Below are 18,268 nucleotides of genomic sequence, written 5' to 3' on the forward strand. Positions count from 1 at the left end.
TGATTTATGATTCTCATTGTACTGTAAAACAAACAAAAACAAAAAACCTACCCTTCGTGAAGTTGGTACTACGATGAAACATAGTATTTGGGGCAACTTAAATCTACTCCATTCCTAGACCATGGTCACTTTTGGTTGCACATGTTCATATTTGGCTCCAGAATAAAATGATCTCTCATTTCCTCTGAAAGGAGAGCTGAATTTTGCATTAGTGGTGGTGATTGCACAGCTCCGAACAGACTAACAGGCACTGAATTGTGTGTTTTAAAAGAATACATTACAGTCCAGTGTGGTCCCAGCAGTGAGGAGACTCAAGAGTTCAGGGTTATCCTCAGCTACATGGTGAGTCTGAGGCTAGCTTGGTCTACATTGTTGTGGGGATTTGCTCTGACAGCCAATTGTATTGGAGCAGCTTGGTCTAGTAGGCGTGGTCTTCTTTGGGGATAGTGACCCCATAAGAACTCCGACAAGGGGTCACACACTCTTTTGGATAGTGGATGAGCAGACAGCAAGCCATGGTTTGGAGATTCCTCGTCGCCTTTCAGGAACGAGGTTACAACAGCAATCAGGAAGATCTGGTTCCCCAGGGGAACAGTGGAGCAGCTGGTGAGGTGGCCTGGATAGTCCTCATTCTGTCTTGTAATCATTGTGCACGGATTTTGATATTAATAAAAGGTAATCCCTCCCGCCCTAAAATTCCCTCTTGTAAGAGACTCTGCCTCAAAAACAAAACAATACCACAGTCAACTAACCAGGAAAATACTGAATTATTTGATGTGAGATTTATATCTCAATAAAGGTTCTTTTATTTTTTTTAATGTACATTGGGGTTTGCCTGTATGTATTGTCTGTATGTAGATGCCACATCCCCTGGAGCTGGAGCAACAGACAGTTGTGAGCTGCCATGTGGTTGCTGGGAATTGAACCCAGATCCTTTGGAAGAGTAGCCAGAGCTCTTAACCACTGAGCCATCTCTCCAACCCCTCAATAAAGTTGTTGAAGACAGTTATCTTAACCCAGAGATGGTCTGTTGGCATCTTAGGGGTGTAGGAGCCAGCCATGATAGCTAAATAGAAACAGACCACCCAAAGGAAGTTCTTTATTTCCAACCATTATCACCTGTCAGATTAGGACTCAGCCATCGATAAGTTTAATGAAGGCCAGAGTCTCAGTAGTTGACCCTGAAGCAATACCTTGGCTGCAGGAAGAACCATAAACTGAGACTGCCCAGGCATCACCCAGGAACAGACCATCCAAAGGAAATGCCTAAAGTTCCAACTGCTGTAGATAGGATCACCAGCCAGCACACACTCACCAAGACACCCCTAGACAAATGTCAGCCAATCAGGGGTCCTGAACCTTAAAAATCCCTCACCTCCACCTTTTTTTTTTTTTTTTTTTGGTTTTTCGAGACAGGGTTTCTCTGTGGTTTTGGAGCCTGTCCTGGAACTAGCTCTTGTAGACCAGGCTGGTCTCGAACTCACAGAGATCCGCCTGCCTCTGCCTCCCAAGTGCTGGGATTAAAGGCGTGGGCCACCACCGCCCTGCACCTTTTTTTTTTTTAACAGAATAATAAACACCTTTATTACATGAGCTAGGAAGGATGGTTTATTTGCCTTTCCAGGCTTTGATCTTCCTCAGATAGAACTCCAGCTCCTTGCCTTCTAGCACATAGCCATCGGCTCTGCCACACTGGCCTGGTCTTGGGGCGATAAAGGCCAGAAGCTTGCCCTGCTGGAACTGCTCCTCCAGAAGACTTCTGATCTTGGCGTTCTTTTTCCTTTCATCGTATTTCTTCTGAATTTTCTTTGATCGATTTTTGTTTAATATTTCTTCCTCCTCAGGAGTCAGCTTGGCCCCCTTCTTGCGGCCCAGGGGCAGTGCATAGTGGGACTCGATGCAGTTCTTGACCAGAGTCTTGGTGCGGACCAGCTCGTTATTGGACGCATTGTAGACGACGTCAATGATCTTTGTTTGCGAGTACAACACTCAGAACCTCAGGAAAAGTTCCCCACATCCAATCTTAGGGCACGGTACTTCTTATTGCCTCCTCGTGTGGATGCGACGAGGGTCAGTCTTAGTGTTAGCCGCAGGCCGTCCCAGCTCATACTTCCGCTTCTTGCGGTAGGGCTTTCTCTTGCCCCCGGTCTTGCGGCGCTTGTGCCCGTTGTCCCGAGAGATGCCCATCGCTCGGCGCTGGCAGGAAAGAGGAAGCGCCTTACCCCCACCTTTACTACTATAAAAACCCAACTCTCACTGAGCTGGGGGCGCTCTAATTATTCCAATACGTTCGACATGCAGAAAGACCGAGTTTGCAAACTTGTATAAAATAAAGGCTCTTTGCTTTTACATATGGGACTCAGTCTACTTGTTGGTTTTGGGGCGACTTCACAGATCTGGGCATAACAATGGGAGGTGGCAGTGACTTTGGCTTTATTTTGTCTTAGTATCTCATGGCCTGGAGTAGCCTTTTTCTGTCTAATAGTAGGACAAAATGAGCTGGCTGAGGTCTGGCTGTGAGAATTAGGTCCATTAGGTCTGGATGTCAGGGTCTCTAATTTTGTTCCCAGGTCTCTGATGATTCTCAGAAGCTCGCTCAGTCAAACCCTTGGGGCCCACAGGAATGTGAGTAAATGCTCTGGGAAGGTCCCCAGAGGCTCTCATCCCAGCTTCCTGCTGCTGTAGGGCTGCTTCCTTTAGTGGGACACTTGGGGGGGGGGAGCGAGAGGAGGGTTTTCACTCATCTGTGGCTGTGGTGGATTCAGCAGGGGGAAACAATGATCCACAAAGAGACAAGAATGAAACTCGGGGGCTGATGAGATGGCTCAGTGGTTAAGAGCACTGACTGCTCCTCCAGAGGACCGGGGTTCAATTCCCAGCAACCACATGGCAGCTTGCAGCTGTCTGTAACTCCAGTTCAAGAGAATCTGACATCATTATACCAAATGTGCATGAAATAAAGTTAAATAGGGGGCTGGAAAGATGGCTCAGTGGTGAAGAGCATTGCCTGCTCTTCCAAAGGTCCTGAGTTCAATTCCCAGCAACCACATGGTGGCTCACAACCATCTGTAAAGAGGTCTGGCGCCCTCTTCTGACCTTCAGGCATACAGACAGAATATTGTATACATAATAAATAAATAAAAAAAAAGAAAGTTAAATAAAGTTTTAAAAAAAAGAATGAAACTCGGCTTAGCCCAATTCTATTTATTTACTTATTATTTATTTTCCACTCATTCGTATTTTTTTTTTTTGAGTTGGATTCTGTTCTGGAACTCACTCTGTAAGACCAGATTAGCCTCAAAGTCACACAGATCCATCTGCCTCTGCCTCTGGAGTGCTGAGATTAAAGTGTTAGCCAGATTTTACTGTAACATCTACTGTCTGGCCCTAAAATAGCCCAGAAGTCACTTAGGCTGTTGTAGAGCACAAGTGACGTCACTCATGACAATGGGTTTGTGATCTAAAAGCAATGCTCAAGCTTTAGGGGGAAAGGTCTTGGATAAGCACAAACATAAATTCTGGGAGATTCTTCAGAGCCTGCCTCATCAGCGGGTTGTGAAACGACACCATTCCTGGCATCGCAGGAAGAGCGGCCCATGCACCTCATTCCATCGAAGAACTAAGCGGTGTGTTTAACTTTCCCGGCTTTCCCAGGGCTTACAAGTATGCACAAAGCATTTTTGCCCTCTACCTGTTGCTACTGCAAAATATTTAATGGTTGCCCTCCTTGTCCATTCTGCCATCATAATCACATCCGCCACTTCTTGTCCCTCTCTTGGTCCTCAAGGCTTCCCACACTATCTAGTCCTTCTAAGGAGGACAGTAAGCTGGAGGCGAGAGGGAAGGGGGTGATCTGCAGTCATTTCAGGCCCTGGTAAGGTGGGAAATTTGCCTAACTCCCCTCTCCACTGCGAGACTCAGGATTGACTAGGCTTTCTTCCAGCAGGTACTGAAGGCACTAGAAGTCACCAACTTTTTTTTTTTTTTTTTTTTTTGATCAGAAAATGCTAGGGTAAATTGTAGAGACAAAGTTGGTTGGAGATGTAAGGCCCAGCCAAGACTTGCTCAATAGAGGTCAGAGTTTCAGATTACCCTAAGGCGATACCTGGTTCCAAGAAAGACCACAAACTGAGACCCAGGCACCACCTAGAAATGGGCCAGCCAAGGGGAAAGTACCTAACGTTCCAAAGAAAATTCCTAACGTTCCAACTGTTGTAGATAGCATCACCTGACGTCCCTTAGCCCGACACACACCCATCCCTTTTCACCAGGACACCCTAGACAAATGTCAGCCAATCAGGGGTCCTGAACCTTAGAAATCCCTCACCCCAACCTCTGCTATGATAAACCCCCACCCCAACTGAGCTTGAGACTCTGATTGTGTTGGATACCCGGAGAGTCCAAGATCGAACTTGAATAAAGGCTCTTTGCTTTTACATACGGGACTTGGTCTCCTTGTTGGTTTTGGGGGGACTCCGCCATCTGGGTATAACAGAAGCAGAGGAACTGAAGGACTACTGGAGTGGAGTAGATCAGGTTTGGAGTTCCAGCCCCTAGTCCCTACCCCCTCCCCACCTACCCTGGCTACCCAGGTGGGCACTTGCCCTGTCTGGAATTTAGCTTTCTAGCCCTCAATTCAGAGAAAGGTAACTGAGCTCGGTCATCTGGGTGCAGCACGCTCAGCTTGCCCCTGGACCAAGCCTTTCAGACAACCTCATCTCCTTGAATCTGGAGGACAAGGACCCAAACCTCAGCTCGGACTGCAGAGAACATGTCTTCTCTGGCTTGGATAATGAGATGAAGCAGTTCCCTAGGCAACAGGACCGAAGCAGAGCAGAGCCAGGAAGGTGCTGCACCCGCTGTGTTTCTTCACGGTAGCCCTCCAATATCAGGAGCTCAGCTGTGGCTGTTTGAATCTGTTCAGGAAGAATGCAGTCTCCTGTCCCATCCCCGTGGCACCGGCCCCCTTCCTGTCCCAGTGCCCGAGGGTCTGAACTGCTTTGAAACCAGAGAGGTAGCCACAACTCCCTGCTAGGCGCCTGGCTGCCCCAAAGGGTTTTTCAAATACAACCCTGATACTGTATTTAAATACTGGTTTAGTTCACACAAGCCCTTTAGGCACAACGAATTTAGCTCCCTCGTGTTCTGACCTCCACCTAGGTGGCCTAGCAGCCAGGTGTGGTTGCACACATCTTTAAGCCCAGCACTAAGGAGACAGAAGCAACTGGATCTCTGTGAATTCAAGACCAGGCTGGTCTACATAGGTCTCTTAGCCTATCTCACCCCCTCCCCTCTATACAAAATACTGGCCTAGCAGAACTGAATCAAAATCTTGCCTAATCTAGTCTACAATTCCCACCGTTTTACTGTCTTCCTACCCCTGACCCTTAGGGGTCTGGAAACAATCCTGCCACCTGTCCAGATGCCCCAGAGAGCAGAGGGCTTGCAGTCATGTGTTGTGGCTCCTGGCTTAAGCTAAAGATCCATACTATGGTTGAACATAGTTTGTCCCCTAAAGGTCTGTGTGTTGGAGGCTTATGTCCAGTATGATGATGTGAGAGGGAACAGGACCAAGGGTTGGAGAGATGGCCCAGTCACTTTGGAGCTGAGCTGCTCGAGAGGACCTGGGATCAATTTCCAGCACTTACACAAAGGGTGGTTCACAGTTGTCTGTTTTCAATTCAAAGGCAAGATTCCAAACCCCAAGTTGCAAACTCCTTTGCTGAGGAATTCTGATCTTCCCGACTGTTTGGTCTTATAGTGAGGGAAGGGCTATGGCTGCCGAGTCCTTCTGGAGGCATGGGAGAGAGAGAGAGGGAGGGAGGGAGAGAGATGGATACAGAAGGAGGAAGGGAGGGAGAGAGACAGAGACTCACCGACTCACCGCCTGGCATGTATATGGGGCGGTCAAGGCATCATGGCTTTGTTCCACTTATCCCATAAGTAACAGTACCACCATTTGGTAGCCAGGAGGAAGACTTGAGATCATGGAAGGCCAGAGGACCTTCCCCTGGGATTTGTTTTCCCACAGAATTCATAGGACAGTCCTGAAATGGTAGGTCCCATGTGCCAATGCCTGTGACTTCCAGGTCTAGCACAAACTGTTTAGCCTTCCAAGCTGCCTGCCCTCTAGACTGGCATCACCCTCCCTGTCCTTCTCGAGTTTCCAAGGTGAGTTCAGTTTTAAACCTCTGGGGCAGATCATCTCTGAGGATTAGCAGTCTGTGTGGTAGCAGCCTGGAGTAGGCTGAGTTTAGTATGGTGACTGAAGGCAGGGGTGTCTCTCTGGCCTTTACAGGCAAGCCCTGCAAGCTTCAGCACCCTGGGCTGGACAGCGCCTTTGGGCTGCTGGTGGCGCCCTATGTGGAGGACACCGGCTGTGCTCACTCCCTAGCAGGGTGTGAGGAGGAGAACCACGACATGGGAGAGGGGACTGTCAGGTGCTCCTTGTCTGGCCAACAGGAGGAATTTGGAGACCATAGACGTCTATGGTCCAGCAAGACCTGGAAAGCCTCAACAGGCTGGCATGGCTTGGGGTCAGAATGAGGTGCAGGGTTCCTGTTAGAGAATCACATCATCTATCCACCTCCCAACTCCTGAACCTGGACTACCTTGGTCAGATACACTACACAGGTTTGCTCTCATCTGGGGACAGTCAATGTCCTAAGGTTCCAAAGTTGGGAGTGTGTGTGTGTGTGTGTGTGTGTGTGTGTGTGTGTGTTGGAGGTGTTCCGGGCAGGGGTCAGCAGGTCTGCATTAGGCTTAGTCTCCCCTCAGGCATCCCAGTTCCCGCTCAATGCTGCAGGCAGTAAAGCAGCCTCCACAGTTGTCAGAGGACCTGTCTTTCTTTCCTCAGCAAGGATGTTCTCAACTGGCAAGGAGGACCAAAGGCTGTGTGTAAACAGGCTGAAGTCACAATCCTTTAACTGATTGTGGTTCACACCTCATGTCAGTATTTGGAAGGCTGAGCCAGGAGGATTGTCTCAGGTTTGGTGCTAGCTTGGGCTATGTAGCTCAACCATGTCTCAAAATTCATGCTTCTCAAAATATATGTACATACATGCATGCATGCATGCATGCATGCCTATGTACTTAGAATTGCAGGAATAGGTTCTGTCCTGAGTGAGAATTCAGGGGCTGGACAGATGGCTCAGTGGTTAAAAGCACTGACTGCTCTTCCAGAGGTCCTGAGTTCAATTCCCAGCAACCACCTGGTGACCCACAATCATCTATAGTGTGACCTGATGCCCTCTTCTGGGATAACAGTGTACATGCAGATAGAACACTCATATACATAAAATAAAATACATTAAAAGAGGGAGAGAGAGAGAGAGAGAGAGAGAGAGAGAGAGAGCAGGAATCCAGCCACAAGGCCTTTCTGTCTTAGTGAAGTAGGTCCCAGGCCTAGAGAGGGTTTGAGTCACTCCCAGTTGGAGAGAGGGTGGCTCAGAGAGCCAGTGAGACCTGAAACTTTAGGGAAAAATAGTTTCTACTTTAAGGAAACCTTGGAAAAGTCTGCCTTTCACCAGTTGCCCTGAATTTGGTAGCCACCCTGCAGTTGCATGGACCTTCGTGGGTGACCTCTCTACACTCTGAACCTTCTGTCAGGATTGTACATTTGCACCACAATCTCTACACAACTTCAGAATTGTTTAAAAAACACCCAAAGCAAAGCTACCATTTATTTTGCTTAAGGGCCTAGATTTCTGTTTTTTGGGACAAGGTCTTCCTATGTGTTGTTCTTAATTCTGCGGGTTAGAGGGTAAAGACATTACGTGAGGAAGAAGACACAGACACGCGGCGGTCCCACGTGGGTGCACTTTAATGGGGGAGGGGTAACAGGCAGGTAAGGGGCGTGCGGACACGGTAGGAAAGGCAGGGGAAGAGAGAAGAAGGGAGGAACTCGGAACTCGTGGCGGCCTTTGCTTTTTAACGGGGAATGCAAAGGCTTCTGGGAAATGTGTTCCACGCTTGCGTGCGCTGGAGTCCAGCAGAACGCTGGGAGCTGTAGTCTTGCGAAGGAACAACACTATGTATCCCAGAATGGCTCCATGCTCACTCTGCTACCAAAAATTGGGATTACAGGCCTATAGCACCTTGCTCTACTTAAGCATGCATTATGTATGTATGTATGTATGTATGTATGTATGTATGTGTATGAGAGACATGGTTTCTCTGGGTAGCCCTGGCAGTCCTGGAATTCATTCTGTAGATCATGCTGGCCTCAAACTCACAGAGATCCACCTGCCTCTGCCTCCTGAGTGCTGGGATTAAAGGTGTGCGCCACTATGTCTGGCCATGCTTAGCATATTTTTTTTGCTTCATTTTTTATTATTATTCTTTATTGGTCATGCTTAGTTTTTTTTAAAAAATATTTTTATGGTTTATTTAACTTTATTTTATGTGCATTGGTGTGAAGTGTCAGATCCCCTGGAACTGATCTTCAGACAGTTGTGAGCTGCCATGTGGGTGCTGGGAATTGAACCCGGGTCCTCTGGAAGAGCAGTCAGTGCTCTTAACCATTGAGCCATCTCTCCAGCCCCCATGCTTAGTTTTATAACTGACTTTTTATTAGTGATTCTTGCACGGGGTGATACTCTGTCTAAAGATTAAAAAGGTTGCCCCAGTTATCTGAGCTGGCTTTGTAGGCAGTGTCACCAAAGGTTCTCAGAAAGAATGTCACACTTGGTAAAGATTCTGTAAGCCTGATTGACTGATTGTAGGGAGTTGGAATGTTGCAAATGCAAATTATCTGGGCTCTCTCTAGTTCCTCATGACCACCTGCTGTGGGACAATGGTTTTGTACCAGGTAAAGATTTGTCACTTGTATTGGTTTGATAAAATGCTGATTGGCCAGTAGCCAGGCAGGAAGTACAGGCAGGGTGACCAGACTACAAGAATTCTGGGAAGAGGAAAGGCTCAGTCTATAGTTGTCACCCAGACACAGAGGAAGCAAAATGAGAATGCCTCACTGATAAAAGGTACCAAGTCATGTGGCTAACACAGACAAGAATTATGGGTTAATGTAAGTTATAAGAGTTAACAAGAATCTTGAACTAATAGGCCAACCAGTTTATAATTAATGTATGCCTCTGTGTGTTTCTTTGGGACTGAACAGCTAGGAGACTGGATGAAACAGAAACCTCTGTCAACAATGGTACCAACATGCATCCACATAAAACTTGAGAGAACTTGGAAAGTAATTCTAGACACAAAACAATAGAGCTAAACACAGGCTTCTTGGTAGCAGCATTGTATCAGGTGGACTCTGTTTGCTAGAGGCAAGCGCATCTCATTTAAGAGAGGCTTCCTGACTCAGCTTTAGCTGCAAAAACCTTGTAGCTCTTTTAAGAGGCCCTGTCACCAAACACTTAAATGGTGTTTATGAATAGCTGACAGCATGCTTCTTGGTGGTGGCAGGGACCATGAAACTCCATAGAGTTGTGGCAATAAACATGGCTTCTGCCAGTACCTCTGCCAGAAAACTAAGGAGTGGGGTGGATCCAGCCATCAAAGTCATGGCTTTAATCATTCATGTGGTCAGAAAAAGAGATATGCAGTAAAGATAGATTCAGATGAAAAAAAAAAGTCTAAACAGTTTACAGTGTCTTTAAATATACATATAGGCTTGGGAGAGGAAAAAAAGGATAAAGTCCTTAAAAAAAAAGAAAGAGTAGTTGGGTGAGGTGGCACACACCTTTAATTCCATCAATTGAGAGGCAGAGACAGGTGGATTTCTGTGAGTTCCACATCCAGAACAGCCTCAAGACTGCTGGTTGAGATGATCAAGCCACACAGAATAATCCAGTCAGGACTTGACCATAATTCTAAATTTTCTTTAGGTCCCCATAAGATTGTCAGTGCCCCCAATCAGCAGGAAGTAGCCTAGAAAACTACACCCACATTCCCAAAAAATGGATTATGAATATTTGTCTCTGTTTAGAGTGTTGGTTATAAGTTGTTATGGATAATGGTCAGGAAAAAAGCTAAAAAAAAAAAAAAGGAGATTAGATCTAGAGTTCCTGTTTTGAAAAGAAAAAAAGGGAGTGGGGATTGCTGTGAGACAATGGTCTTATATCCTGTAAAAATTTATCACTTGTATTGGTTTAATAAAATGCCAATTGGCCAGTAGCCAGACAGGAAGTACAGGCAGAGCAACCAGAATAGGAGAATTCTGGAAAGAGGAAAGTCTCAGTCTGCAGTTGTTACCCAGACACAGAGGAAGCAAGATGAGAATGCCTCACTGATAAAAGGTACCAAGTCATGTGGCTAACACAGACAAGAATTATGGGTTAATGTAAGTTATAAGAGTTAACAAGAATCTTGAACTAATAGGCCAACCAGTTTATAATTAATGTAAGCCTCTGTGTGTTTCTTTGGGACTGAAGGGCTGCAGGACCAGGTGGGACAGAAACCTCTGTCAACAGCCACCCAGTTCCATGTCTGACCTGATACCTTTGGGACTATCACATGGAACCTTTGTGCTGTATACTTTAATAGACCTCTGGCTTCCAACCTCAAACTAAGATCTTTGTGTCAGGGCCTGTTATAACCTCTCAAAGTCCATTGTGGGCAAGAGCCATGCAACTCATTCACAAATGTTTCTGAAACCAAAATGATAATGTGTGTGTGTGTGTGTGTGTGTGTGTGTGTGTGTGTACTTGTCGTGACCCACATGTAGAAGTACAATTTTCTGAAATTCAGTTCTCTTGTTCCATCATATAGGTTCCAGGGACTGAACTCATGTCATCAGGCTTGGTGGCAAGTGCCTTCACCTGCTGAGACATTTTGCATCTCCCCCTCTTTTCAGGACACGGTCTTACCTCTAACTTGTGATTCTCCTGCCTCAACCTCCTTGTGTTGAGACTACAAGTGTGCACCACCATGCCTAGCTTAATGTCTTCCTCTTTTTCCTTTTAAAATATAGTTTATTTGGACTGAAGAGCACTGCCTGCCCTTCCAAAGGTCCTGAGTTCAATTCCCAGCAACCACATGGTAGCTCACAACCATCTGTAATGAGATCTGGCCTGTAGGTATACATGCAGACAGAATACTGAGAATACTGTATACATAATAAATAAATAAATAAATAAATAAATCTTTTAAAAATATAGTTTACTTATTGTTCTGTGTATGAGTGTTTTGCCTGCATGAATATATATGTGCACAACCTGGGTATCTGGTGTCGTTGGAGGTCAGAAGAGGGGGTTTGATCCCCTAGAACCACTGGGGTCACAGATGGTTGTGAGCTACCATGTAGGTGCTAGGAACTGAACCCAGGTCCTCTACAAGAACAAATGTTCTTAAGCACTGAGCCATCTCTCCAGCTCCCCCCCCTTGATGTCTTTCTTAATGATATCTAAAAACAAAACATTTAAAACCGCTGGGCGGTGGTGGCGCACACCTTTAATCCCAGCACTCGGGAGGCAGAGGCAGGCGGATCTCTGTGAGTCCAGCCTGGTCTACAAGAGCTAGTTCCAGGACAGGAACCAAAAGCTATGGAGAAACCCTGTCTTGAAAATCAAAAAAAAAAAAATTAAAACCATTAGCAGCAGATAAGTCTTGTTTTCTTTCTTTTTTTTTTTCTTTTTGCTTTTTTCTAGACAGGGTTTCTCTGTGGTTTTGGAGCCTGTCCTGGAACTAGCTCTTTTAGACCAGGCTGGTCTCGAACTCACAGAGATCCGCCTGCCTCTGCTTCCCGAGTGCTGGGATTAAAGGCATGCACCACCACCGTCCGGCAAGTCTTGTTTTCTTTATGGAAGGAATTTACCACTGGAGTTTGAAACACTATCTTTGCAGACAAGGATGAAGGTCCAAACTCCCCGTCTCAGCTTGTTTGCACCGTGCCAACAAACCAGCCTCTCGAAGTGCTTCCTTAAACCTTTCTTTGAACTCGCTGGGTGCCTGGAGAAAGGAAATAGGCAGTAAGAGTGGGGCGGGTTCTGGGCAGCTCAGGGATTCTTAAGGAGGACAGTTCCTGCAAGGCTTGCTGACCTAATCTGAGTTTTGCTGTTGTCTCCAGCTGGACACTAGTCCCCTAGTAGTGCACTTCAAACCATAAACTTTTCAGTACTTGTAGACGTCTCTTTTGCGGGGGAGAGAGGTGGTAGTGGGTTGAGACAGGGTTTCTCTGTGTAATAACCTTGACTGTCCTGGAACTCATTTGTAGACCAGGCTGGCCTTGAACTCACAGAGATCTGCCTGCCTCTGCGTCCCGAGTGCTGGGATTAAAGGTGTGTGCTACCTCCGCCCCGAATAAGAGGGCCTTTTGGCTTCTCATGTCCACTAGGGATGACCTCAAATTCTTGTTCTTCTTGCCTCGAACTCCTGAGTACTGGAATTACAGGCTTTTGTCACCAAGGTCCAGGTCACTTTATATAGAACTTCATTGTCATTAATAAGTCTGTTTAGGAAAACAAACAAAAACAAAAACATAAACAAAAAAATCTAGGCATGGTGGCATGTGCCTGTGGTCCAAATGCTGGCAGTGGGGACAGGAAGGTCCCTGGGGTTTAGTGGCCGGGTCAGTGACTCTGCCTCAGGCTGAGCTGATGATAATGAAGAAACAGCATTATTTATACAGAGTTGTTTAATTACAAAGCTGCTAAAGCCCTCTCAATATTTTAATAATATTTTCTCTTAAGTTGAGTGAACATAGTGGTGTTTTGTGTTCTGTTTGAGACAGGCTCTCTCTGTGTGCCTCTGACTGAGCTGGATTCACTTTGTAGACCACGCTGGCCTCAAACTCGCAGAAATCTGCCTGCCTCTGCCTCCTGAGTGCTGGAAATAAGGTGTGAGACACCACACCTGGCAAGAATGTAGGGGAAGTGAAGAAGCCCCCTGAGACAGAGTGGGAGGAACTCTGAGACAGGGTTACCCCTCACCGTATATTTTTACTTAAAAAGGACTTATTTATTTAATTTCTTATGTGTATGAGTGTTTTGCTTCCATGCATCTTACGTGTATGTATGTGTAGCATGTACATGCCTGGTGTTCAGGGAGGTCAGAATAGTACATCAGATCTTTTGGAACTGGAGTTACAGATGATTGGGAGCTGTGGTGTGGGTGCTGAGATCTAAACCTGGGCAGCTTTGCAAGAGCAGCGAGTGCTCTTAACTCCTGGGCCATGTCTCCATCCCCACTCACTGCACTTTTAAGCCTCTGCACTTTCTACAGCTTGACGTCCACTTTGTCTATGAGCAATCACTACCAGGATCTGGGGTAAAGCTGTCCCTGTTCCCATGACCTCATGCCCGTTTTCATAAGCTGTCTCATTTCCATGGAAATCACACTCATTTTTATAAACCACCTCAGCCCTTGAGTACGTGCAAAATAGCACTGTTGTCAAACGGACGATAAATAGGTTAAGCAGAATGACCATCCATTTCAAATCTGGAGGCAGTGGTACTTGTAATCTCAGTACTTGGAGACAGAAGCAGGACTGTGAGTTCAAGACCACATAGCAAGACAGTACAGAAACAAAACAAAAATCAAAAAAGTTGTCTCCCCTAAAAAAAAAAAAAAGCCTATCAAAATCCTTACTTAGAGATCTCAGTGAGATGAATACCAGGGACAAAGTATAAGGGGGATGAACTAGTTGGGGGGGGGGTGGCAGATATAAATTACCAAAAAATTCAGAGCGGTGTGGATCAGCACGTCTTTGGCATAGAGAACATGGGTGCTTTTTGCCTGACAGGAAACGTTTTTTCCAAAGAAAAATTTCCTGAGAGTTAAAGGAGGGGCAGAAATGTGTTGGCCTAAAGAGGAGATAAAGAATTCCAGGAAGATTGGCGAGGGCAGGGGAGTAAAGAGATGAAATCCTGGCATGAACAGGGTGGCTTGCCTGGAAAGCTGGGTGCTCAGGATGAGGACAGCTTGACTGGGTAGCAGGTTTGGTAGCTCTCACAGGCCGAGGGCTTAGCTTATTGGCCAAGCGCTAACACAGCTGGAGCTTGGTTCTGAGAACTGCAAGAAAAAAGAGAGAGAGAGAGAGAGAGAGAGAGAGAGAGAGTCATACTTGGCACAACAAATTAAATACACCCAGGGACTGATGTGGAGAAATCTAGACTCTATTTAACTACTTTTCGGGGAAAGGAAAGGAAAAGGAAACGAGGCTGTTTGATGATTAGATGTGAACACTGTGTGTTTCCACTGGTCCTTGGGATTGGCGTCTGGATTTTACGAGGTTCCTTCTGACTCACACACTGCACTTGTCGGTCTCCAGCCCTGAGGATGGGCCAGTGAACAAGGCTCTGCGAAACCTTGCTGAGCAGAGCCCCTGGGCTCCCTTGTGCTTCCCACAAGGTCAGGCATTGTAGCCATATTATGTCTACGTTTTTTTAACAAGTAAAGCTTGCCTGAAGATCAGAGTGTAGAGCTAAGCCACTAGAGGCCAGGGGGTGGCACACACCTTTAATCCCTGCACTTGGGAGACAGAGGTAGTCAGATTTTTGTTAGTTCAAGGCCCCCCTGGGCTACACAAAATTGAGTCTGTTTAAAAGAGAAACAGAGCTCACACGAAGGTGCTCCCAGCACTGGGAATGAGTGGAGAGAGAAATATAAAGTGGAAGGAGACAGGGCTCAGCGCAGTGTGAGAGGTTTGGTGGAGACAGGTGCAGTCTGAGGATTGCCCTTGCAGTTAGAGGGCGACAGCTCAGGAGACAGTGTGAGGACAGGGTCGCCCTTTGGTCTGAGCATTGGTAGAGGTAACAGAACTCTCTAGTGTCTGGCCGCTCTGCTTCTCTGATCTTTAGCATTAACCCCTCTATCCGACTCTGGGTTTTTATTATTGATACCAATTAGAGTTAGTGCTACAAGACAGGAGGATCAGAAGTTCAAGGTCGTCCTCGGCTACGTAGTGGATTTGAAGCCATCTTGGACTCTCTGAGACCTGTTTTTAATTAAACAAGCAAACAAATGTCCCCGCTTTGAGGGAACATTCTCCCTCATCCTAACCTGAGAACATTTGCGTGTGGAGGGGAGGCCCGTATGTGCAGCCAGAGGATAACTGGCCAGAATCGGTTCTCTCCTACCAGGTTGGGACCCTGAAGACGGAGCTCAGGTCTTCAGGCTTGGCACCTGTACCCGCTGAGCTGTTTTGTGGGCCCTGCCCTCTCTTGTGTCCCAGGATGGAAATGGACGCAAGCAGGCGGAATGTGGAAATGGCATCCCGAGAACCAGAACCGAGAACCGACGGTGGCTGCTTCTCAGTGCTGAGGTGGAATGGATACACACACCCGAGTTGCTGGGAGGAGCTGGAATGTAGCAAAGCACAACTTGGTTAATCCCCGGCCTCTGGCAAGAGGAGACAGAGTCTCAGAATCCCAAACTTTCCAGAGGCCTCGAATTCCAGATCTTCCTGCCTCCACCTCCAATTCTGGGATTACAGGCATGCATCGCTACGTTAGATTTGTGCATTGTCGAGACTTGAATCCAGGACCTCCTGCATGCTTAGCCAATGAAACTATATCCCCAGTCCCCAGGAAGACCAGGAAATGCACACGGTAATGTATCATGCTCTAGACCAGTGAGTGATTCTCAACCTTCCCAGTGCTGTGACCCTTTAATAGTAATTTGCTACTGTTATGAATTATAATGCAAATAAGTTTTCTGATAGTCATACGTGACCCCTGTGAAAAGGCTGTTTGACCCCGCCCCCAAACGGGTCGTGATCCACATGTTGAGAAACACTGCTCTAGTTAATAACTCCAACGTTCCTGAAGTACAGCTAAATTTTCATTAGGTTAATATAGGCAGGTGGCCAGCTTCCAGATGGACCGCCGCTATCCTGGAGCTGTGCTTGAGCTCGTAGCTAAGAGGCACGAAGAACTGGCCTTGGTCAGCTTTCAGCATTTGGAGCCCTAGGCAGGCGCGTGTCCTGCTTTTCCCCAGGAGACACTCTTTTCATCGCCTCACGAGGTAGCTCCTGGTCTAGCATTGTTCTATGCTGCCAACTTTATCAGCTGGATAGAGTGGGGTGTGAGCAGGGCTACACCAGTTCCAAAGGCGACCTGCAGCGCCCCCTGGCGGTGCCTGTTGCTGGCCCGCAACACCGCGAGCGTCTCCGGAGTTGCCGCTAGGGAGGTGCCTGTTAGGTGCCAGAGCTATAAAACCCTTCCTTGATATCTCGCTCTTCTACAAGGTTTTTCACTGCGTTTCAGCCTCATGTGGAGGAGTAGGTGGCATCGAAGATGGGTCTCATAGGATTGCATAGAGAGCCAGGATGCTCTCCTTGGGACCTCAACTGTGGACAACTAGACAAGGGATCTGGAGTCATACGGTTCCTTCTCCTCTGTATTCCCCAACCTCTTCTCCATCACACTTCCTTTCTCTCCTGGACATTGAAGAAAGACTGACAGTGATCCCAGAAGCTCGAGACACCCAGAATAGAGGGAGTAGCATCTCTACCACAGGAAGTGTGCTTAGGAGAGATCCCAGCCTCAGCCTTTACATACAAGGTAAAAATCTGAAGTGGAGTCGGGCAGTGGTGGCGCACACCTTTAATCCCAGCACTTGGGAGGCAGAGGCAGGCGGATCCCCGTGAGTTCGAGGCCAGCCTTGTCTACAGAGTGAGTTCCAGACAGGCTCCAAAACTACAGAGAAACCCAGTCTCGGGGGGCGGGGGGATCTGGAGTGACAATTTCTACCCTCGGCACACAGGATACAGACTCAAATATGATCACGGATGAGTTGCTGGCCTTCTCTGGTTGTCCCACATCAATCTGAACCTTCTGGGAGGATTCAGGTTCAAACCAGAGTGGGTAAACTGTTGAAGACTAGAAATGTGAAGGGCTCGAGGGTCAGTGTGGATGCATACTGGATTCTCAGCAATGGGCTGCTGACAGAAGCAAAGAGAGACAGCCAAAGGGCCCTTTCCCTATAGCGCCTGGGCCTGGACAGCGTTACCGCAGTCAGGTGATACCTGAGGAGTCTTGCTCGCCTCCCACACTTCCTACTGAGGCCGATGCAGAGTTGTACTCTACTGCTTTGAGCTTTGGCCCCAAGACTTGGCAGCCTGTGCTCACAGATTCCGTAGGAGAAATCCAGGAGATTACAGTCCTTCCAAATATCATAGAAACAACCTGTTTGCCAGCTGCAGATTACAAAGCCCTTTTATATATGCTTTCATTTTGTCTTTCGCTAGCTCAAGAATTTAGGCCTGGGCATCCCCTCTAGCTGGTGAAAGGTCTGAGAGGCCGCCACCAAGCCCTCCAAGACACACACTCAGGGGGCAGGAGTCAGGACTCCAGGCATCACCTAGGTTGTAGTGATCATCTCTACAGACTCAGATGCTCATATGCACCATTATTTAAAAGAACCCTAGAAGCTGGGGGGTGGTGTCTACAAAGAGAGTTCCAGGACAGCCAGGACTACACAGAGAAACCCTGTCTCAAAAAACAAAACAAAGAAAAGGACCTTAGAGACTGGACAACATAGAAGAGAAGGCATTTGGAGTGAGCATGATTTAAGGTCCTGGGGGCAGAGGTTAGGCTGGGTCAAACTCAGAGCTTCAAAGAGCAAGGTTCTTATAAAACAGGACTCTGAGCCGGGCGGTGGTGGCGCACACCTTTAATCCCAGCACTCGGGAGGCAGAGGCAGGTGGATCTCTGTGAGTTCGAGACCAGCCTGGTCTACAAGAGCTAGTTCCAGGACAGGCTCCAAAAACCACAGAGAAACCCTGTCTCGAAACCCCCCCTCCCAAAAAAACAACAACAACAACAACAGGACTCTGAGCAAGGTGTGGTGATGTACGCCTTTAATCACAGAGACCGATAGATCTCTCTGAGTTTAAGGCTAGCCTGGTCTACATACAAGTTCAAGGCCAGTCAGGACCCTTCTTCCCCTAAAAAAACAAAACAGCCATGACTCTGTCTATACCTAAAGTCTGTAACGACCTTCCAGGCTCATCATAGCCCACCTATCCTGACTCACTAGCCTGCACCCCTTAGCCTAAAGGCCCCTGATCTGCTCTGTGAACAGTGCACTCTGCTGCAGCTGCTAGCAGAGAGAAATGAGATGAGCTGAGGGGCAGCAGTTAAAGAACACTCATTTTTAGAGTCAGGCTTCACTCCAAGCCTTACACGCCTAGGGAATAGACCATTTTCTTTTTCTTTTAAAAAAGATTATTTGTAACCATCCCCAGAATCTGGACATTGTAGGACTCACAGCTGAACAGTCAATAAACAGTTGTCGGCGTCCCGACCTCAAGAAATGTCTTTTGGGGGGCTGGAGAGATGGCTCAGAGGTTAAGAGCATTGTCTGCTCTTCC

General features: G+C 47.2%; 1 pseudogene; it reads right to left on the bottom strand.

Moving 5' to 3' along the window:
- Nucleotides 1–1,608: 1,608 nt before the first annotated feature.
- LOC121457111 lies at nt 1,609–2,187 on the bottom strand (annotated as a pseudogene).
- Nucleotides 2,188–18,268: the final 16,081 nt, after the last annotated feature.

The sequence above is a fragment of the Microtus oregoni genome, unplaced genomic scaffold (genome assembly GCF_018167655.1).
Source record: "Microtus oregoni isolate MIOR12 unplaced genomic scaffold, Mior012 000015F_ref0000493, whole genome shotgun sequence".
Classification (NCBI taxonomy): domain Eukaryota; kingdom Metazoa; phylum Chordata; class Mammalia; order Rodentia; family Cricetidae; genus Microtus; species Microtus oregoni.